Here is a 7,522-nt window from a genome sequence, read left to right as displayed (position 1 = left end):
AATTTATCACGTAGCTGTCATCAGGAGCCATCTGTACAGGTTCAGGATGCTGGGGCGACTTGTGGGACCTTTTCAACTAAGAGTTCTGTAAGATGCACTTTCATTCCTTGCGGAGATTCTATCAGATATGTCTCCTTGGACGCCTCCCAAATTTTTTTTTTTTTTTTTTTTTCCTTTTGCCTGGATCGTAGGGGTCCAGCTGCCAGCTGTCTTAGCTGATGTAAAGGGTGTGTTGATCTTGGGTGCTGCTTGCGGTTGTCATCCTTACTGTCCAGGGGTCTGAGTGTCTGCTGGTCCTGAGGTGGGTAGCCTTGTCTCCTCCCCCGGCAAGAGCAAGGAGTGAACCCACTGAGATGCCACAACAGCTGTATCCCTAGCAGCCGCTGGCTAGCTGAGCAGGTTCGGTTTGTCTGAGGAAATGCAAGGTGGTGATGGAGACGCCCTGGACACTGTACTGACTCCGTTTCCTTTATAAGGACATGCTGGGCTCTGAGAGTGACAAGGGAGTGGAATGGTGACTCAGCTCTGCGCAGGTCAGAGCCCCGAGACACTTTCGGACAGTTTTATTTCACCCACAGACTCTGTCTGGGGCTTCCCTTAATCAAACACACACCACCCTGCCTTCCGAGAGCATTGTTTTATAAGGGGTGTTTTCACTCTCGTCCATTTGTGTAGTTTCTGATGGAGAAAGAGTCTTCCCAGTAAGGGGAATCCTGTAGGCAGCACTGTTTCTGAAAAGGAATTTAATAGCTAAGCTCTCAATTAGAGCCAAGTCATAAGGATTTGCCACTAATCTACAGCAGAGGCCAAGCTCCTTGGTTAAAAAAAAAGAAATTAAAAAATTAAAAACCCTGCTGTTTGCAGATCTCCAACACATCCTGGGTGTCTAGGGGACATGCTTCCTTCCCAGACTTAGATATTGGAAATGTTATGTGATTAAACTAAAACAATCATTTTTCTATATCTATCTTTGATTGTTTTCTCTCTGCCAAATCCTCAGAGGCACTGAACTCTATATGGGCCTGGCTAGTGGGGCTTCTGACTGATTGAAACATTGCCAGAGGACCCGTATGGTTAAAAATTCACCATACATACAGGGTACAAGAGAAGGCCACTCCCGACCACTGTTCAGGTAAGCAGGGCTTGTCATGTGGAACTTGGAGCTCCAAGCTTCACCGGCTCCTGTAATCACCTGTTTCAGGGGTGACTCTTGTAGGGTTCCTCCCAGCCTCTCCTGCAGTTCTGCAAAACCAGCATGAAGCTTCGGAAAGGAACTGCGCTCTTCTTCTGTGACAGTACCTGACTCTGACATCCTCCTAGGCTGCAGGCTGGTGACTTAATGCTATGTAGTAGCTAGGTCTCTCTCTCTCTCTCTCTCTCTCTCTCTCTCTCTGTTGCTGCTTGTATGTGGACAGATATACAACATGAAGGGCTGTACTTACAATTAGTTATAAAACAACTTTGGATGTTATTCCTCTTTTGTCATCTGCTTATTTTTTAAGTCACAATCTTTCACTTGCATGGAAGTTTCGAGATCAAACTGGAGAGATGGCTTAGTGGCTAAGAGCACGGGCTGCTCTTCCAAAGGTCCTGAGTTCAATTCCCAGAAACTACATGATAGCTCACTATTGTGGACATAATGGGGTCTGATGCTGTCCTCTGTCATGCAGGAAGGCATGCAAACAGAGCACTGAAATACATAAATAAATACACAAATTAAAAAAAAAAAAGAGTGAGCCCTTGGTTTTTTTGTTGTTGTTGTTGTTGTTTTAATGAATTTTCTTGGGATTGAACTCAGCTTGGTAGTAGCTACTTTTACCAATCAAACCATCTCCCTCCCTTCTTTTACCTAAAACTGGACCTTACCTCAGGGGACCACGCTGGACCCTCACGTGAAGTAGTGCTGGCTCATTGTTTCTTTAAAGCATTCAACCTTCCAGGGTTCCCTGGGTCTCTGCAGGCTCTTTAGATGAAATGATGAACAGTGATCAGATCTGAGCTGTTCCTTTGGTACAGAAAGATAATTTCTGGAGGCAAGACACCTGGCTGGCCTCGAGTGGTGATTAATTTTATGTGTTTAGGGTACAATCATCACTCAGAACAAAAAGGTTGAGGGGCTCTGATGATAGATGACGGGCAGGAAGGAGGTGCCCGTGGAGCTGTCCAACACCATCGGCTCCTTTGATCACCAGCAGAAACCCAGAGATAACTGTGTTGCATCTGCTAAGATTAAACGGATGCCATAGGCCTTGCAGAATGCTATTCTCAAAACAGCTGGAGGACTACAATGCAGCAACATCTGGAGATGAGAAAGGCTTTTTTTTTTTTAAATCTCTAGATGGCATTTATGTTTGGTAAGAGGGGCAGGTGAATGTGGAGGGTCCTGTGGCACGATGCCCAAACCATGCCCCCTTTCGAGACTGAGGCTGCGGTGTGACCCGCCCACCCTGCACCCCAAGTTCTAACTCTCCATTTATTCCACTCTGTAGCTGCTAACTCTGCTAACTGATCGCAGGTGCTTCTGTCTTTCGGCAGGAGGGAGTGGCCTTTCTCTGAAGATTCCTGTCCAAAGACTGGTCAGGAGTCAAAACATGAAAGCAAGCCTTTTTGTTTCATTGTGTGAATACTTTGGGCACCCTGGAATCTGTTTCATATGGTGTCTGGATTGGTTTTTAAGAGCATCCTCTATACACAGACCTCCATCACAGGATCTGTTCCAAAAACCCAAACCGGAGGCAATAATGACCTCTATGGGAAAGAACATGATTATGGGATGGCAGCAGATGAGCTTCTTGTCCTCTTAACTTGTATTCATGTCAAAAGTGAGAACCCAAGTGACACAGATGTAGTCATACAACATCTTTCTGTTGCTCTGGTGACAGACTGCTTGCTCTCTGGTTGAAGCTTGACTTGGCAAACACAGACATCACTGAACAACTACTAATCAGAAAAACGATGTATGGATTATAGGAGCATTCCTAAAGCACTGTTGCTCAATCAAAAAGATTTAGAAAAGGAATTCTTGCACCAACCAGAGGAGAAAATAAAACGCCCCTTTTGTACTTCAATTAGCAAACAATAATTTGGGTAACTGGGAGCAAATGTTTCTTCTTTTATCATATGAATTCCACAGTTCTTTGCCCAATGCTGATCCCTGCAGGGGGAAAAAAAATCAGAAGATTATGAACCACTCTGCAGCCAAGAATCCTAGAGATTAAAGCTCGAGGGACTAAGGTTGTGTTCCAGGGACCAGCACTCTGATCTGTGCCCTGTCCAGAAAAATGCAACCTTTTCCTGGAACGTCATTGCCTAACCATCATGCAAAGATGCTCTGTGGCACCTCCATCATTGCCTGGGCTTTCTTGGTTAAATGTGGGCAGATTCCCTACTTTGCCTCTTCTAGGTCAAGGATTGGTGTTGTCTTTTGAGAAACTACAGAGAGACAGCAAACACAAGCTGGATTTTCTGTGAACACAGCATTCTCCCAGCTGGAAAAGATATAAGGTTTTTTTTTTTTAAGAGTAGAGAACCTAAAACCTCAAGGAAAAGGCTCTAAGATGTGGTAAGAACAGAAAATCAGGAACTCTAAGCTTTGTTCCAGCAGGCAGCATCCTCCAGACTGAGAAGCAAGCCTGGAGACAGCTAGGAAGAGACTGTAGGCAAGCTTGAGTTTCATTGCATGGGACCTTCATGGGCCTAGTCACATCTGAACAAAATCTACCATTCCAGGAAGGACCATCAGTACCCTGGGAGAGCAGGGTCTGCTCTGCCTCCTGTGGTCCCCACAGACTTCCCAGGAGAACAAAATGAGCTTCTCTGAAAGGAGTGTGCCCTCTCTGTTTGCATAGAATGGAGAGATTTGATTTCATTCTTTGTGTGTGTGTGTGTGTGTGTGTGTGTTTGCACGTGCATGTGGTGTGCATGTGTGTGTGTGTGTGTGTGCGCGCGCTCTGCAGCCTGCAGGGTTTGACTGCCTTGTTTATGATGGTGGTGGCATTTTACATGAAATGAGTTATTTATTCCTCGTGGTGTTTTGACAAGGTAAGAATTACAATTATCCCATTTTGTAGATGAGCATTCTGAGATTCAAGAATAAAATCACTCGACCAATGTCACATAGTCACTAAGGGTAGAATCAGGCTAAGGGCTTCTTGCCCTTAGATCAATGGAGCCTTTCTAGCTTGTACTTCAAAGGGATGGGGAGAACACAGGTGTGCTGCCTGGAAATGTACTTTAAAATGTTAACTCCTTAGGTGCCGGGAAGCTAATGGGGTGGGGGTGGGGGATGCTGGAAAGAGGAACTAGATTTGGTGCATATTTATACAGAACACTCTCAATGACAAGTCCTGGCTGGAGACAAAAATTGGCCTGACCCTGATCCTAGGGTGAGCGCTGCGTTGTTTGTTGGTAGAAGGTCCCCATCACTTCGTGCCTTCCCTGTTTAAGGGCTAGAGAGCTGGCCCTGCATTCCCTATGAGAAGCCAGTAGGTTGAAGCATATTCATTTATTCTTTTTCAGAACATGTTAGTAAGCACTTCCCATAGGTTTGACCCTGTTAAGCATAGTCTATTGGAATCCCTGAGAAACAGTGAGTTAAGTGAGCATAGGGAAATCTTCACTTCTCCAGTGGCCTTATCCTCATAGGATGGATGGTCTCTGTGGATGGTTAGCTCCTACCTCACTTTTGCTCCTTCCTGAAACAGACCTTCTCCATCCCTTGAATAGAAAGGAAAAAAAAAGTCACCTCTATTCACATGTTGTGGAACTCTGAGGGTCACATGAGCTATGCTTCCTACTCTCTGACTGGTTGGGACCTCAGTCATTCCAGTGGGAGCCACAGGGCTGTTAGACTCACCCATAAGCATGACCAGCTCATGGAGCCCGAAGGCCAATAGCTCAAGCCACATATAATACCTGGCCTTCCACAAGCCTCAGTTTTACCGCCATGATGACCTGCCATTTTTGTTAGCATGTCCCCTGACCTGAATCTGCGATCATTAAGAAGTTTCTAGAGTTAGATGGATGTTATAAACATCAGTCTCCTTCACTAGAAGTGCTCTGCTTTCCATCAGGTAGACACGCTGACCTTTGCTTAGCATCATTAAGGAGGAGAGAATGAGCTAACTTGTTGCCCAAAGATGCCTGACCTTTTAGAGGAACAGGGCCCAATGTGCAGCACATCGCTGAGGTTCACGTGCAGGAGGCAGGCGATCTGTGTATCCAAGCTGGTGACTTTGGAGGACCATGGGAAGCTCCATATCATAGCTAGAGCAGCTTCGGATTAGGCACAATGAATGAACCTCGTGAAGCATCTCTCACATCACATTAGCAACCACCGGCTTCATCTCTGAATGCAGATGTTGGCTTCCAGTGTGTCTGTGGGATCCAGCTGGCCAGAGGCCACTCCCTTTACTTACTGACTGCGGTTTGTCAGATGTTGTGGATGAGACCCTTCTGTGAAAATGAAGAAAACGTCAAAGCTTCCTAGTATCAGGGAACTGATATACTCTCATCGAAAAGATAGAAAACAAATCTAATACACACAGTAAGTAAGTAAAACATACAGTCAATAAGATAGTGACAATTCCTAAAGAAAATAATAATAGTAATCAAGAAAGGCAGAGAGACAGGATGCATGTGGGTGGTGTACGCTGAATCTTAATTCTGGGAAGAGGCTGAGAGGAGGTTTTGGTTTTGTTTCTTTTCTCTCTTCTGAGAGAGGCAAGGAAAAAAGATAGGCTGCTGGCCAGGGCAGCCCATAGCTGATGCACCCCTGCAGCCTCTTCTGTGCTTTGGAGCTGGACATCATTGCAATACAAATTCCTGCTGGGCCTGAAGAGGCTGTGAAGTCCGCCCAGATCAAGGAAGCAGTCTTTCTTCAGTAAATGCATCAAGCAGGTAGAAGAGAGCTGCAGCAGGATTTATAACCACCGTTAAGCAGGGAGGGTTGCAGATAGCCTGCAGAATATAATAATAAATATAATAAAACCATACAACCCAATAGAGGCAATATTAGATCATGGAAATGGCATGGTACAATTATTTAAAAACCAGTAGCACCTTCTATTCACACTAAGATAAGAGAGCTTTACAAAATTAGCGAAGACCTAATATGTGGCCTGATTGCTGTGACTCATCTATTCCTTCCCTGGTTCCTCCCCTAGTCTGCGTCTTAGGACAGGGGCTCACTACAGGCTGGGCCCAGTGGTTCCGGGAAGCATTTAGCTTCTAGAGATGGAGTGCTAAGGGAAAGATAGAGAACACCTCTCCCTTCCTCCCTCCAAACCCTCTCGCTCTCTCCTTTCTCTGCTTTATGGGGCAGGTCTGTCAGAGGCCGCAGCTCTACCTCAGCAGTGTCAAAGGGCAGCCTCTCCACCTCCAGGCTAGTACTTCCATTTCAGCCATGTAGTACACCCCTCCTGGCTTCACCGGCTTCTGCCTGGTCCTGGCGCCTGTGACTGACACCAGGGCCTGTTCTAAGAGTTTTAGCGGCTGCTGCTGTGTTTCGACTAAGCTATCTGAAATGGTTCTGTCTCTCTAACTGGACTCTGGTGTGAATGTGGACTAGCTTCCAGAGCTCCCATGTTGAGCAGTAGGAGTCCTGTTTATAAAGTGTTGGGGTATTCCTTCTAAACCAGCAAGAGTTACATGCATCAATCATGGGACATTCTTATGAATTATTGCTCTATTAGCCTAGTTCCATTGGCCCTCCCTAATCCCCATTACCATTCTTCACTAAAGGACATATTTTTGCCCCCTGATTACTGTCTCTAGATAGTCCAGCCCTTGACTTCTTGGTTCCAAGACCTAGGCCAGTGCATTTGCTCATTACCCCTGTTTGAGGACGTACTTCATGTCTGCATGTAGAGCCCCGGGCCTTGTGACCTAATAACAATGAGTGTGTTAGCTTTGGCACCCAATACAACACATAAAAAAAAAAAAAAAAAAAAAAAGTCAGGCTGACTTCCATCTTGGATCCTCTGATGTAAGAGAGCAGCCATTCATGCCTAGGAACCTAGGATTGTCCCTTGTCCTAGTAACTCATTGTACAGTGATGTCATAGACACCCAGCACAGCAGACACTTGTCATGAATGTTTTGGTCGGTATTCTACTGCTGTGAAGAGACACTATAACCACAACAACTCTTATAAAGGCAAACATTTCATTGGGGCTGGCTGACAGTTCAGAGGTTTAGTCCATTATTGTCACGGCGGAAGCATGGAGGCACACAGGCAGACATGAAGCTAGAGAAGATTAGAGATAGACGCCTGAACCGGCAGGCTTCAGGGAGAGAGTGACTTCGCTTGAGCTTCTGAAACCTCAAAGTGTACCCTCAGTGACACACTTCCTCCAACAAGACCAAGCCTACTTTAGCAACACTCTCTATGATTCTGTGGGGTCATTTTGATTCAATCTATCACAATTACGTAAACCCAATAGGGAGCCATTTGCCACATAGTAGGTCCTCCATAAACCGGTGTTGAATCAAGGCGTAGAAATGTCCCTTTCCAAGCAACTTTG

Source organism: Mus pahari, chromosome 20 (genome assembly GCF_900095145.1).
Source record: "Mus pahari chromosome 20, PAHARI_EIJ_v1.1, whole genome shotgun sequence".
Classification (NCBI taxonomy): Eukaryota; Metazoa; Chordata; class Mammalia; order Rodentia; family Muridae; genus Mus; species Mus pahari.
The sequence above is the reverse complement of the archived record's forward strand: the minus strand, read 5'-3'. Positions refer to the sequence as shown.